Here is a 15,871-nt window from a genome sequence, read left to right as displayed (position 1 = left end):
CACACACACACTAACATACACACTAACACACACACACACACACACACATACACACTAACATACACACACTAACACACACACATACACACACACACACACTAACATACACACACACACACACACACACACACTAACATACACACACTAACATACACACACACATACACACTAACATACATACACACACACACACACACACACACACACACACTAACATACACACTAACACACACACACACACACACACATACACACTAACATACACACACTAACACACACACATACACACACACATACACACTAACATACACACACTAACACACACACATACACACTAACATACACACACTAACACACACACACACACACACACCCTGGTGTATAGTAGTGCATTCTCAGCTGCGTCCTATCCGTCTTTCTGGGCAGCCAACTGGGGTTCAATTTTACCCCTTCGATGTTGTCTCTAAACCTTCTGAGGATTAAACTGCTGACAAACTGAGCTATTAACATCTTTACAGATCCACAGCCTCTTAACAGTTCTAGAACCCATCTTTACAGTTCCACAGCCTCTTAACAGTTCTAGAACCCATCTTTACAGTTCCACTGCCTCTTAACAGTTCTAGAACCCATCTTTACAGTTCCACAGCCTCTTAACAGTTCTAGAACCCATCTTTACAGTTCCACTGCCTCTTAACAGTTCTAGAACCCATCTTTACAGTTCCACAGCCTCTTAACAGTTCTAGAACCCATCTTTACAGTTCCACTGCCTCTTAACAGTTCTAGAACCCATCTTTAGTTCCACTGCCTCTTAACAGTTCTAGAACCCATCTTTACAGTTCCACTGCCTCTTAACAGTTCTAGAACCCATCTTTCCAGTTCCACAGCCTCTTAACAGTTCTAGAACCCATCTTTACAGTTCCACGGCCTCTTAACAGTTCTAGAACCCATCTTTACAGTTCCACTGCCTCTTAACAGTTCTAGAACCCATCTTTACAGTTCCACAGCCTCTTAACTGTTCTAGAACCCATCTTTACAGTTCCACTGCCTCTTAACAGTTCTAGAACCCATCTTTAGTTCCACTGCCTCTTAACAGTTCTAGAACCCATCTTTAGTTCCACGGCCTCTTAACAGTTCTAGAACCCATCTTTACAGATCCACAGCCTCTTAACAGTTCTAGAACCCATCTTTACAGTTCCACAGCCTCTTAACAGTTCTAGAACCCATCTTTACAGTTCCACTGCCTCTTAACAGTTCTAGAACCCATCTTTACAGTTCCACAGCCTCTTAACAGTTCTAGAACCCATCTTTACAGTTCCACTGCCTCTTAACAGTTCTAGAACCCATCTTTACAGTTCCACTGCCTCTTAACAGTTCTAGAACTCATCTTTACAGTTCCACTGCCTCTTAACAGTTCTAGAACCCATCTTTACAGTTCCACTGCCTCTTAACAGTTCTAGAACCCATCTTTACAGTTCCACAGCCTCTTAACAGTTCTAGAACCCATCTTTACAGTTCCACAGCCTCTTAACAGTTCTAGAACTCATCTTTACAGTTCCACAGCCTCTTAACAGTTCTAGAACCCATCTTTACAGATCCACAGCCTCTTAACAGTTCTAGAACCCATCTTTACAGTTCCACAGCCTCTTAACAGTTCTAGAACCCATCTTTACAGTTCCACTGCCTCTTAACAGTTCTAGAACCCATCTTTACAGTTCCACAGCCTCTTAACAGTTCTAGAACCCATCTTTACAGTTCCACTGCCTCTTAACAGTTCTAGAACTCATCTTTACAGTTCCACAGCCTCTTAACAGTTCTAGAACCCATCTTTACAGTTCCACTGCCTCTTAACAGTTCTAGAACCCATCTTTACAGTTCCACAGCCTCTTAACAGTTCTAGAACTCATCTTTACAGTTCCACAGCCTCTTAACAGTTCTAGAACCCATCTTTACAGTTCCACAGCCTCTTAACAGTTCTAGAACCCATCTTTACAGTTCCACAGCCTCTTAACAGTTCTAGAACTCATCTTTACAGTTCCACAGCCTCTTAACAGTTCTAGAACCCATCTTTACAGATCCACAGCCTCTTAACAGTTCTAGAACCCATCTTTACAGTTCCACTGCCTCTTAACAGTTCTAGAACCCATCTTTACAGTTCCACAGCCTCTTAACAGTTCTAGAACCCATCTTTACAGTTCCACTGCCTCTTAACAGTTCTAGAACCCATCTTTACAGTTCCACTGCCTCTTAACAGTTCTAGAACCCATCTTTACAGTTCCACTGCCTCTTAACAGTTCTAGAACCCATCTTTACAGTTCCACTGCCTCCTAACAGTTCTAGAACCCATCTTTACAGTTCCACTGCCTCTTAACAGTTCTAGAACCCATCTTTACAGTTCCACTGCCTCTTAACAGTTCTAGAACCCATCTTTACAGTTCCACAGCCTCTTAATAGTTCTAGAACCCATCTTTACAGTTCCACTGCCTCTTAACAGTTCTAGAACCCATCTTTACAGTTCCACTGCCTCTTAACAGTTCTAGAACCCATCTTTACAGTTCCACTGCCTCTTAACAGTTCTAGAACCCATCTTTACAGTTCCACAGCCTCTTAATAGTTCTAGAACCCATCTTTACAGTTCCACTGCCTCTTAACAGTTCTAGAACCCATCTTTACAGTTCCACTGCCTCTTAACAGTTCTAGAACCCATCTTTACAGTTCCACTGCCTCTTAACAGTTCTAGAACCCATCTTTACAGTTCCACAGCCTCTTAATAGTTCTAGAACCCATCTTTACAGTTCCACTGCCTCTTAATAGTTCTAGAACCCATCTTTACAGTTCCACTGCCTCTTAATAGTTCTAGAACCCATCTTTACAGTTCCACTGCCTCTTAATAGTTCTAGAACCCATCTTTACAGTTCCACTGCCTCTTAATAGTTCTAGAACCCATCTTTACAGTTCCACAGCCTCTTAACAGTTCTAGAACCCATCTTTACAGTTCCACAGCCTCTTAACAGTTCTAGAACCCATCTTTACAGTTCCACAGCCTCTTAACAGTTCTAGAACCCATCTTTACAGTTCCACTGCCTCTTAATAGTTCTAGAACCCATCTTTACAGTTCCACAGCCTCTTAACAGTTCTAGAACCCATCTTTACAGTTCCACAGCCTCTTAACAGTTCTAGAACCCATCTTTACAGTTCCACAGCCTCTTAATAGTTCTAGAACCCATCTTTACAGTTCCACAGCCTCTTAATAGTTATAGAACCCATCTTTACAGTTCCACAGCCTCTTAACAGTTCTAGAACCCATCTTTACAGTTCCACAGCCTCTTAACAGTTCTAGAACCCATCTTTACAGTTCCACAGCCTCTTAACAGTTCTAGAACCCATCTTTACAGTTCCACTGCCTCTTAATAGTTCTAGAACCCATCTTTACAGTTCCACAGCCTCTTAACAGTTCTAGAACCCATCTTTACAGTTCCACAGCCTCTTAACAGTTCTAGAACCCATCTTTACAGTTCCACAGCCTCTTAATAGTTCTAGAACCCATCTTTACAGTTCCACAGCCTCTTAATAGTTCTAGAACCCATCTTTACAGTTCCACAGCCTCTTACCAGTTCTAGAACCCATCTTTACAGTTCCACAGCCTCTTAACAGTTCTAGAACCCATCTATTACTATAAATATTAAACTTTCATGAAATCACAAGTGCAATACATCAAAACAAAGCTTATCTTGTTTGTTAATCCAGCCAAGGTGTCAGTTTTCAAAAAGGCTTTACGGCGAAAGCAAACCATGAGATTATCTGAGGACAGCACCCAGCACACAAATGCATAACAAATCATTTTCAACCAGGGAGTTGACACACGAAAGTCAGAAATAGCGATATAATATATGCTTTACCTTTGAAGGTCTTCTTCTGTTGGCACTCCAAAATGTCCCAGTTACATTATAAATGGTCCTTTTGTTCGATAAATTTCTTCTTTGTATCCATAAAAACTCAGTTAGCTGGCGCGCTTCAGTCAATGATCCACTCGGTTTCCATCTGTCAAAATGCATACAAAATGAATCCCAAACGTTACCAATACACTTATCCAAACAAGTCAATCAACATTTATAATCAATCTTTAGGTACCCTAATACGCAAATAAACAATACAATTTAAGACGGAGAATCGTTATTGTCTTTACCGGAGATGCGCATGGAAACACTACAGCCAAAATGGGAGCCCTTAGAAAAACGAATTCTTCTCCCTCATTTTTCCAAAAACCATCCTGAAACTCTTTCTAAAGACTGTTGACATCTAGTGGAAGCCCTATGAACTACAATCGGGTACGATTTCGCCCTATTATAAAAGTGCCAGCCATTGAAACCAGTGGTAGGATGAAAAAAACGTTTTTTAGGATGGTTTGTCCTCGGGGTTTCGCCTGCCATTTCAGTTCTGTTATACTCACAGACATAATTTTAACAGTTTTAAAAACGTTATAGTGTTTTCTATCCAAAACAAACAATTATATTCATATCCTAGCTTCTGGGCCTGAGTAACAGGCAGTTTACTTTGGGCACGCTTTTCATCCGGACGTCAAAATACCGCCCCCTATCCCAAACAAGTTAACAGTTCTAGAACACATCTTTACAGTTCCACAACTTCTTAATAGTTCTATAATCCATCTTAACAGTTCTAGAACCCATCTTTAAGATTCCAGAACCCACCGTGCCTGTTTCACACAGATGAAATTCCTTATTAGCGCTCCTATTGTGTTTGGAGTTGAAGTTTTTTATAAAGATTTAGCCAATATAAGGATGATTTGATATGTGATGCTGTCTCTTTTCTTTGCCTCATCATTTGATGTTTACAGCAGTAGTATTGGTTGATGTATTAGTCAACGTTTCCCCAGTAATAGACACACAACACTGAATTGAATAGTTACACAGAAGGTCAGTGAACAATAAAGAGTAAAGTGACAATAATGAACTACACTTTCAGTAAATTGGGTGACTGGTAGGACCAGTAACTATGGTAACAGTATGTTTAAAACTCTATGACATACATAGGTGTTTTATAGAGGACTGTAGGACATAACTGCTACTGTATATACAGGCCTACAGGGTTCAGTAAACTATAGTAACAGTATGTTTAAAACTCCATGACATACATGAAGTGTTTTATAGAGGGATGTAGGGCATAAATCGAGTCCCAAATGGCACCCTATTCCCTATATAGTGCAATACTTTTGACCAGAGCCCTATGGCACCCAAATGCCTATATAGTGCACAACTTTTGACCAGGGCCCATAAGGTTCTGGTGCCATTTTGACTCAACCTAGTTGTGGTGTATTATCCTGGATTTCTTCACTGACCCATTGACACCGACATGACAACACTGATGGATGGATAGGATCCACAAGATGCTCCAGGACTTACGGCAGGTGGCTCATATCTCTTTTCCTGACTAGTTAACAGAGTGACACAGAAAGCCCTCACCGTTTCATAGAGTTTCCCCCTAATAGGGCTTGGTCCATGTTAACAAGCCTGTACATGGTACCTATAGCTGGTAATGACTAATTGGCCCTGTGACTGTTTGTGACAGAGTGACTGTGAGTCACCGTGTATGAACACTGTGGTGCCCTCGCTCATAGCAGGTGTCCTGGACTATACCTTTGGGGGTGGTGTGATTAGCCGTTGGTGTCCTCGCTCATAGCAGGTGTGCTGGACTATACCTGATTGGCTAGGTGACTGACGGGCTGGTTATTTATATAGTCTTAATTAACAATACGTAGGCATTATAACAGACATTATACCAGACATTACAATAGGCATTACACCAGGCATTATAACAGACATTACACCAGGCATTATAACATGCATTATAACAGGCATTACACCAGGCATTACAACAGGCATTACACCAGGCATTACAACAGGCATTACAACAGGCTTTACAACAGGCATTATAACAGGCTTTACAACAGGCTTTACAACAGGCATTATAACATGCATTATAACAGGCTTTACAACAGGCTTTACAACAGGCATTACAACAGGCATTATAACAGGCTTTACAACAGGCTTTACAACAGGCTTTACAACAGGCTTTACAACAGGCATTATAACATGCATTATAACAGGCTTTACAACAGGCTTTACAACAGGCATTATAACATGCATTATAACAGGCTTTACAACAGGCATTACAACAGGCATTACAACAGGCATTACAACAGGCATTACAACAGGCATTACAACAGGCTTTACAACAGGCATTACAACAGGCATTACAACAGGCATTACAGCAGGCATTACAGCAGGCATTACAGCAGGCATTACAGCAGGCATTATAGCAGTCATTATAGCAGTCATTATAGCAGTCATTATAGCAGGCATTATAACAGGCTTAATAGCAGGCATTATAACAGTCATTATAACAGGCATTATAACAGGCATTATAGCAGTCATTATAGCAGTCATTATAGCAGTCATTATAGCAGTCATTACAGCAGTCATTACAGCAGTCATTATAGCAGTCATTATAGCAGGCTTAATAGCAGGCATTATAGCAGGCATTATAGCAGGCATTACAACAGGCATTACAACAGTCATTATAGCAGTCATTATAGCAGTCATTATAGCAGTCATTATAGCAGTCATTATAACAGGCATTATAGCAGGCATTATAGCAGTCATTATAGCAGTCATTATAGCAGTCATTATAGCAGTCATTATAGCAGGCTTAATAGCAGGCATTATAGCAGGCATTATAGCAGGCATTACAACAGGCATTATAGCAGTCATTATAGCAGTCATTATAGCAGTCATTACAGCAGTCATTACAGCAGTCATTACAGCAGTCATTATAGCAGTCATTATAGCAGGCTTAATAGCAGGCATTATAGCAGGCATTATAGCAGGCATTACAACAGGCATTATAGCAGGCATTATAGCAGGCATTATAGCAGTCATTATAGCAGTCATTATAGCAGTCATTATAGCAGTCATTATAGCAGTCATTACAGCAGTCATTACAGCAGTCATTACAGCAGTCATTACAGCAGTCATTACAGCAGTCATTATAGCAGTCATTATAGCAGTCATTATAGCAGTCATTATAGCAGTCATTATAGCAGTCATTATAGCAGTCATTATAGCAGGCATTATCGCAGTCATTATAGCAGGCTTAATAGCAGGCATTATAACAGGCATTATAGCAGGCATTATAACAGGATTATAACACGGTTAATATAATAGAAAAGTGTTTGTTCTTTCTTCCAGGTAGCCTTTATAACGGACTAAATGATTCATATGTCCATGCTAATCCATAGTTAACTCTGGAAAACAGTTTACAGCTCAGTCTACAAAGGGTTTAAATGTCCATGTTAAAATGTAATCTTCAAAATTAAAATATAAAATCAATACTGGAAATTATACTTCACATTCATTACCTAAACACATCATGGACTTAATCAACACAACAACCCCCTTTTAATTAAAATGAACCATATGCCGTCTGGTTGGCATAAATCTCCCTTAAACAGATAGCTGATTTACCCCCCATATCTCAGGGGGGGGGCTATTCCCATTGAATAAACAACACGTTAAGTTTCATCCGAGACCCCCCCCACCCCTACACCATTCACAGTGCCCTCTTCTCCCCTCAGTGGCTTACACCACCAGCCTGGTTCAGTGTGTGAGCATCTGAGAGACTGAGGGGAGAAGCGTGTGGATTAGCTGGTTCGTTTGAGGTGATGTTTGACTCGCAGGGTGGAAGCCTGGTGGAATCTGGGGATTACATGGGGGATACAGACCTAGTGGCCCAGGTCAGAGTGGGTCGACCATCTGTAAGCTAAGGACCAGTCACCATTACTCACGGTCTCTCTGTTACCCGGTCACTAACACTCCAGAGTAGTGCACTACATGGGTAGAGTAGTGCACTACATGGGTAGAGTAGTGGGTAGAGTAGTGGGTAGAGTAGTGAACTACATGGGTAGAGTAGTGAACTACATGGGTAGAGTAGTGAACTACATGGGTAGAGTAGTGAACTACATGGGTAGAGTAGTGGACTACATGGGTAGAGTAGTGGACTACATGGGTAGAGTAGTGAACTACATGGGTAGAGTAGTGAACTACATGGGTAGAGTAGTGGACTACATGGGTAGAGTAGTGGACTACATGGGTAGAGTAGTGGACTACATGGGTAGAGTAGTGAACTACATGGGTAGAGTAGTGGGTAGAGTAGTGAACAAAATGGGTAGAGTAGTGGGTAGAGTAGTGAACTACATGGGTAGAGTAGTGGACTACGTGGGTAGAGTAGTGGGTAGAGTTGTGAACTACATGGGTAGAGTAGTGGACTACATGGGTAGAGTAGTGAACTACATGGGTAGAGTAGTGCACTACATGGGTAGAGTAGTGAACTACATGGGTAGAGTAGTGGGTAGAGTAGTGAACTACATGGGTAGAGTAGTGCACTACATGGGTAGAGTAGTAAACTACATGGGTAGAGTAGTGGGTAGAGTAGTGAACTACATGGGTAGAGTAGTGAACTACATGGGTAGAGTAGTGCACTACATGGGTAGAGTAGTGAACTACATGGGTAGAGTAGTGGGTAGAGTAGTGAACTACATGGGTAGAGTAGTGCACTACATGGGTAGAGTAGTAAACTACATGGGTAGAGTAGTGGGTAGAGTAGTGAACTACATGGGTAGAGTAGTGCACTACATGGGTAGAGTAGTGCACTACATGGGTAGAGTAGTGAACTACATGGGTAGAGTAGTGAACTACATGGGTAGTGTAGTGGGTAGAGTAGTGAACTACATGGGTAGAGTAGTGGGCTACATGGGTAGAGTAGTGGATAGAGTAGTGAACTACATGGGTAGAGTAGTGGGTAGAGTAGTGAACTACATGGGTAGAGTAGTGGACTACGTGGGTAGAGTAGTGGGTAGAGTAGTGAACTACATGGGCAGAGTAGTGGACTACATGGGTAGAGTAGTGACGTACATGGGTAGAATAGTGAACTACATGGGTAGACTAGTGAACTACATGGGTAGAGTAGTGAACTACATGGGTAGAGTAGTGGGTCTAGTAGTGGACTACATGGGTAGAGTAGTGAACTACATGGGTAGAGTAGTGAACTACATGGGTAGAGTAGTGGGTAGAGTAGGGAACTACATGGGTAGAGTAGTGGGTAGAGTAGTGAACTATATGGGTAGAGTAGTGAACTACATGGGTAGAGTAGTGGGTAGAGTAGTGGACTACATGGGTAGAGTAGTGGACTACATGGGTAGAGGTGGACTACATGGGTAGATTAGTGGGTAGAGTAGTGGACTACATGGGTAGAGTTGTGGGTAGAGTAGTGAACTACATGGATAGAGTAGTGAACTACATGGGTAGAGTAGTGGGTAGAGTAGTGTACTACATGGGTAGAGTAGTGGGTAGAGTAGTGGGTAGAGTAGTGAACTACATGGGTAGAGTAGTGAACTACATGGGTAGAGTAGTGAACTACATGGGTAGAGTAGTGGGTAGAGTAGTGAACTACATGGGTAGAGTAGTGGGTAGAGTAGTGAACTACATGGGTAGAGTAGTGGGTAGAGTAGTGAACTACATGGGTAGAGTAGTGCACTACATGGGTAGAGACATGGGTAGTGTGAACTACATGGATAGAGTAGTGAACTACATGGGTAGAGTAGTGGGTAGAGTAGTGTACTACATGGGTAGAGTAGTGGGTAGAGTAGTGGGTAGAGTAGTGAACTACATGGGTAGAGTAGTGAACTACATGGGTAGAGTAGTGAACTACATGGGTAGAGTAGTGAACTACATGGGTAGAATAGTGGGTAGAGTAGTGAACTACATGGGTAGAGTAGTGGGTAGAGTAGTGAACTACATGGGTAGAGTAGTGGGTAGAGTAGTGCACTACATGGGTAGAGTAGTGCACTACATGGGTAGAGTAGTGCACTACATGGGTAGAGTAGTGCACTACATGGGTAGAGTAGTGGGGTAGAGTAGTGAACTACATGGGTAGAGTAGTGAACTACATGGGTAGAGTAGTGGGTAGAGTAGTGAACTACATGGGTAGAGTAGTGGACTACATGGGTAGAGTAGTGGGTAGAGTAGTGGACTACATGGGTAGAGTAGTGGACTACATGGGTAGAGTAGTGGACTACATGGGTAGAGTAGTGGACTACATGGGTAGAGTAGTGGACTTCATGGGTAGAGTAGTGGACTTCATGGGTAGAGTAGTGGACTACATGGGTAGAGTAGTGGACTACATGGTTAGAGTAGTGGGTAGAGTAGTGGACTACATGGGTAGAGTAGTGGACTTCATGGGTAGAGTAGTGGACTACATGGGTAGAGTAGTGGACTACATGGGTAGAGTAGTGGACTACATGGGTAGAGTAGTGGGTAGAGTAGTGGACTAAATGGGTAGAGTAGTGGACTAAATGGGTAGAGTAGTGGACTAAATGGGTAGAGTAGTGGACTACATGGGTAGAGTAGTGGGTAGAGTAGTGGACTACATGGGTAGAGTAGTGGACTACATGGGTAGAGTCGTGGACTACATGGGTAATGAAGTGGGTAGAGTAGTGGACTACATTGGTAGAGTAGTGGACTTCATGGGTAGAGTAGTGGACTACATGGGTAGAGTCGTGGACTACATGGTTAGAGTAGTGGGTAGAGTAGTGGACTACATGGGTAGAGTAGTGGGTAGAGTAGTGGACTACATGGGTAGAGTCGTGGACTACATGGGTAGAGTAGTGGGTAGAGTAGTTGACTACATGGGTAGAGTAGTGGACTACATGGGTAGAGTAGTGGACTACATGGGTAGAGTAGTGGACTACATGGGTAGAGTAGTGGACTACATGGGTAGAGTAGTGGACTACATGGGTAGAGTAGTGAACTACATGGGTAGAGTAGTGTACTACATGGGTAGAGTAGTGAACTACATGGGTAGAGTAGTGGGTAGAGTAGTGTACTACATGGGTAGAGTAGTGTACTACATGGGTAGAGTAGTGGACTACATGGGTAGAGTAGTGGACTACATGGGTAGAGTAGTGGACTACATGCGTAGAGTAGTGGACTACATGCGTAGAGTAGTGGACTACATGGGTAGAGTAGTGGGTAGAGTAGTGGACTACATGGGTAGAGTAGTGGACTACATGGGTAGAGTAGTGGACTACATGGGTAGAGTAGTGGACTACATGGGTAGAGTTGTGGGTAGAGTAGTGGACTACATGGGTAGAGTAGTGGACTACATGGGTAGAGTAGTGGGTAGAGTCGTGGACTACATGGGTAGAGTCGTGGACTACATGGGTAGAGTAGTGGGTAGAGTAGTGGACTACATGGGTAGAGTAGTGGACTACATGGGTAGAGTAGTGAACTACATGGGTAGAGTAGTGGACTACATGGGTAGAGTAGTGGACTACATGGGTAGAGTAGTGGACTACATGGGTAGAGTAGTGGACTACATGGGTAAAGTAGTGGGTAGAGTAGTGGACTACATGGGTAGAATAGTGGGTAGAGTAGTGGACTACATGGGTAGAGTAGTGGACTACATGGGTAGAGTCGTGGACTACATGGGTAGAGTAGTGGGTAGAGTAGTGGACTACATGGGTAGAGTAGTGGGTAGAGTAGTGGACTACATGGGTAGAGTAGTGGACTACATGGGTAGAGTAGTGGACTACATGGGTAGAGTAGTGGGTAGAGTAGTGGACTACATGGGTAGAGTAGTGGGTAGAGTAGTGGACTACATGGGTAGAGTAGTGGACTACATGGGTAGAGTAGTGGACTACATGGGTAGAGTAGTGGACTACATGGGTAGAGTAGTGGACTACATGGGTAGAGTAGTGGGTAGAGTAGTGGACTACATGGGTAGAGTAGTGGACTACATGGGTAGAGTAGTGGACTACATGGGTAGAGTAGTGGACTACATGGGTAGAGTAGTGGACTACATGGGTAGAGTAGTGGACTACATGGGTAGAGTAGTGGACTACATGGGTAGAGTAGTGGACTACATGGGTAGAGTAGTGGACTACATGGGTAGAGTAGTGGACTACATGGGTAGAGTAGTGGACTACATGGGTAGAGTAGTGGACTACATGGGTAGAGTAGTGGACACATGGGTAGTGTAGTGGACTACATGGGTTAGTGGACTACATGGGTAGAGTAGTGGACTACATGGGTAGAGTAGTGGACTACATGGGTAGAGTAGTGGACTACATGGGTAGAGTAGTGGACTACATGGGTAGAGTAGTGGGTAGAGTTGTGGACTACATGGGTAGAGTCGTGGACTACATGGGTAGAGTCGTGGACTACATGGGTAGAGTCGTGGACTACATGGGTAGAGTAGTGGACTACATGGGTAGAGTAGTGGACTACATGGGTAGAGTCGTGGACTACATGGTTAGAGTAGTGGGTAGAGTAGTGGACTACATGGGTAGAGTAGTGGACTACATGGGTAGAGTAGTGGACTACATGGGTAGAGTAGTGGACTACATGGGTAGAGTCGTGTGTAGAGTAGTGGACTACATGGGTAGAGTAGTGGACTACATGGGTAGAGTAGTGGACTACATGGGTAGAGTAGTGGACTACATGGGTAGAGTCGTGTGTCAGAAAGCATCATTTTGGACTGTTCCGTTCCTCTTAAGTAATATGTCTGGAAGTCTCTCCATGACAACCCCGTACAGCCCAGTGAAGCAGCTAATAGCATCATTCTGTTACGTGTCTCATTAGAGCCAGTCAGACAGGCTGCTGGGACCAGGACCAGTGTTGTACGTGACAAGGGAAGATGCCTAAGCATTGCCCTGGTTTTGTACCATTGGCTGTTGAAAGAAACTTAGGACTGTAATTATGAGACAAGATCATATGTCTCTGTATGTTATGGATAGTGAATCATATAATTGTGTCCTGGAACTCCCTCCCAACTGTGTTAATGATGGCTATTTTGGCAACAGACAACAACAGACACAAACCTTTGAGATACAGAATGAGGAGTGACTCACTATTCTGTGAATAGACAGAATTGATCTTGTTACTCTCACACGCACTCAACACTCATGCACACACACACACACACACACACACACACACACACACACACACACACACACACACACACACACTCAACACACGCACTCAACACACACACACACACACACACACACACACACTCAACACACTCACTCAGCACACACGCACACACACACACACACACTCAACACACTCACTCAGCACACACGCACACACACACACACGCACTCAACACACGCACTCAGCACACACGCACACACTCAACACACGCACGCACACACACACACTCAGCACACACACACACACACACACACGCACGCACGCACGCACGCACGCACACACACGCACTCAACACACACACACACACACACACACACACACACACACACACACACACACTGACAGTCCGGCCTCACCGAGCACCTAATTGAACGGTGGAGGCTCAGAGGGCAGCTCTATACATCAGATGTCTCAGTGGTATTGAGTAAAACAGTAAATACAGTTAAACAGTAAAACATATAAATAAATAATTAAATACACTTTAAAATGACTAAAACCAAGTGGAAACTGTGTAGAAATTATAATAGCCATACACTCATACAGTTTCTTGACCGTGTCCACTTCGCTAATAATCACCTACATTACAGCCAGGTAGCATTAAAGCTGGACAGTCAGGGAGCATTACAGCTGGACAGTCAGGTAGCATTAAAGCTGGACAGTCAGGGAGCATTACAGCTGGACAGTCAGGGAGCATTAAAGCTGGACAGTCAGGGAGCATTACAGCTGGACAGTCAGGGAGCATTACAGCTGGACAGTCAGGGAGCATTACAGCTGGACAGTCAGGGAGCATTACAGCTGGACAGTCAGGGAGCATTACAGCTGGACAGTCATGTAGCATTAAAGCTGGACAGTCAGGGAGCATTACAGCTGGACAGTCAGGGAGCATTACAGCTGGACAGTCAGGGAGCATTACAGCTGGACAGTCAGGTAGCATTACAGCTGGACAGTCAGGGAGCATTACAGCTGGACAGTCAGGTAGCATTAAAGCTGGACAGTCAGGGAGCATTACAGCTGGACAGTCAGGGAGCATTACAGCTGGACAGTCAGGTAGCATTACAGCTGGACAGTCAGGGAGCATTACAGCTGGACAGTCAGGGAGCATTAAAGCTGGACAGTCAGGTAGCATTACAGCTGGACAGTCAGGGAGCATTACAGCTGGACAGTCAGGGAGCATTACAGCTGTACAGCTGGACAGTCACAGCTGGACAGTCAGGGAGCATTACAGCTGGACAGTCAGGACCCAAGACATCTGTACCAAGACTGGACAGTCAGGTACCCAAGACATTACCCAAGACACTGGACAGTACCCAAGACACTCTGTACCAAGACACTCTGTACCCAAGACACTCTGGACACTCTGTACCCAAGACACTACCCAAGACACTCTGTACCCAAGACACTCTGTCAAGACATTACCCAAGACACTCTGTACTCTGTACCCAAGGACAAGACAGTACCCAAGACACTCTGTACCCAAGACACTCTGACCCAAGACAGTCTGTACCCAAGACACTTGTACCCAAGACAGTCAAGACAGTGTACCCAAGACAGTCAGGTACCCAAGACAGTCTGTACAGTCCAAGACAGTCTGTACCAAGACAGCTGTACCCAAGACAGGTACATGTAAGCTGTACCCAAGACACACATTAAGCTGTACCCAAGACAGGGAGCTGTACCCAAGACACTCTGTACCCAAGACACTCTGTACCCAAGACACTCTGTACCCAAGACACTCTGTACCCAAGACACTCTGTACCCAAGACACCCAAGACACTCTGTACCCAAGACACTCTGTACCCAAGACATCTGTACCCAAGACAGTCTGTACCCAAGACACTCTGTACCCAAGACACTCTGTACCCAAGACACTGTACAGCTGGACAGTCTGTACCATTACAGCTGGACACTCTGTACCCAAGACAGACACTCTGTACCCAAGACACTCTGTACCAAGACACTCTGTACCCAAGACACTCTGTACCCAAGACACTCTGTACCCAAGACAGACACTCTGTACCCAAGACACAAGACACTCTGTACCCAAGACACTCTGTACCCAAGACAGCTGTGTACCCAGTCTGTACCCAAGACACTCCCAAGACACTGTACCCAAGACACTATGTACCCAAGACACTCTGTACCCAAGACACTCTGTACCCAAGACACGCTCTACCCAAGACAGTCTGTACCCAAGACACTCTGTACCCAAGACACTCTGTACCCAAGACACTCTGTACCCAAGACACTCTGTACCCAAGACACTCTGTACCCAAGACACTCTGTACCCAAGACACTCTGTACCCAAGACACTCTGTACCCAAGACACTCTCTACCCAAGACACTCTCTACTCAAGACACTCTGTACCCAAGACACTCTGTACCCAAGACACTCTGTACCCAAGACACTCTGTACCAAAGACACTACCCACGACTTTGTACCCAAGACACTCTGTACCCAAGACACTCTGTACCCAAGACACTCTGTACCCAAGACACTCTGTACCCAAGACACTCTGTACCCAAGACACTCTGTACCCAAGACACTCTGTACCCAAGACACTCTGTACCCAAGACACTCTGTACCCAAGACACTCTGTACCCAAGACACTCTGTACCCAAGACACTCTGTACCCAAGACACTCTGTACCCAAGACACTCTGTACCCAAGACACTCTGTACCCAAGACACTCTGTACCCAAGACACTCTGTACCCAAGACACTCTGTACCCAAGACACTCTGTACCCAAGACACTCTGTACCCAAGACACTCTGTACCCAAGACACTCTGTACCCAAGACACTCTG

The 15,871-nt window shown here is 44.2% G+C and overlaps 2 pseudogenes; one reads left to right on the top strand and one right to left on the bottom strand.

Moving 5' to 3' along the window:
- Positions 1 to 15,871, top strand: part of LOC135518667 (receptor-type tyrosine-protein phosphatase mu-like) — a 184,536-nt pseudogene that overhangs the window by 47,817 nt on the left and 120,848 nt on the right.
- On the bottom strand, positions 7,962 to 11,443 carry LOC135518366 (dynein heavy chain-like; annotated as a pseudogene).

The sequence above is a fragment of the Oncorhynchus masou genome, chromosome 3 (assembly GCF_036934945.1).
Source record: "Oncorhynchus masou masou isolate Uvic2021 chromosome 3, UVic_Omas_1.1, whole genome shotgun sequence".
In the NCBI taxonomy this organism is placed as follows: domain Eukaryota; kingdom Metazoa; phylum Chordata; class Actinopteri; order Salmoniformes; family Salmonidae; genus Oncorhynchus; species Oncorhynchus masou.
This window is presented reverse-complemented; position numbering and strand designations above follow the sequence as displayed.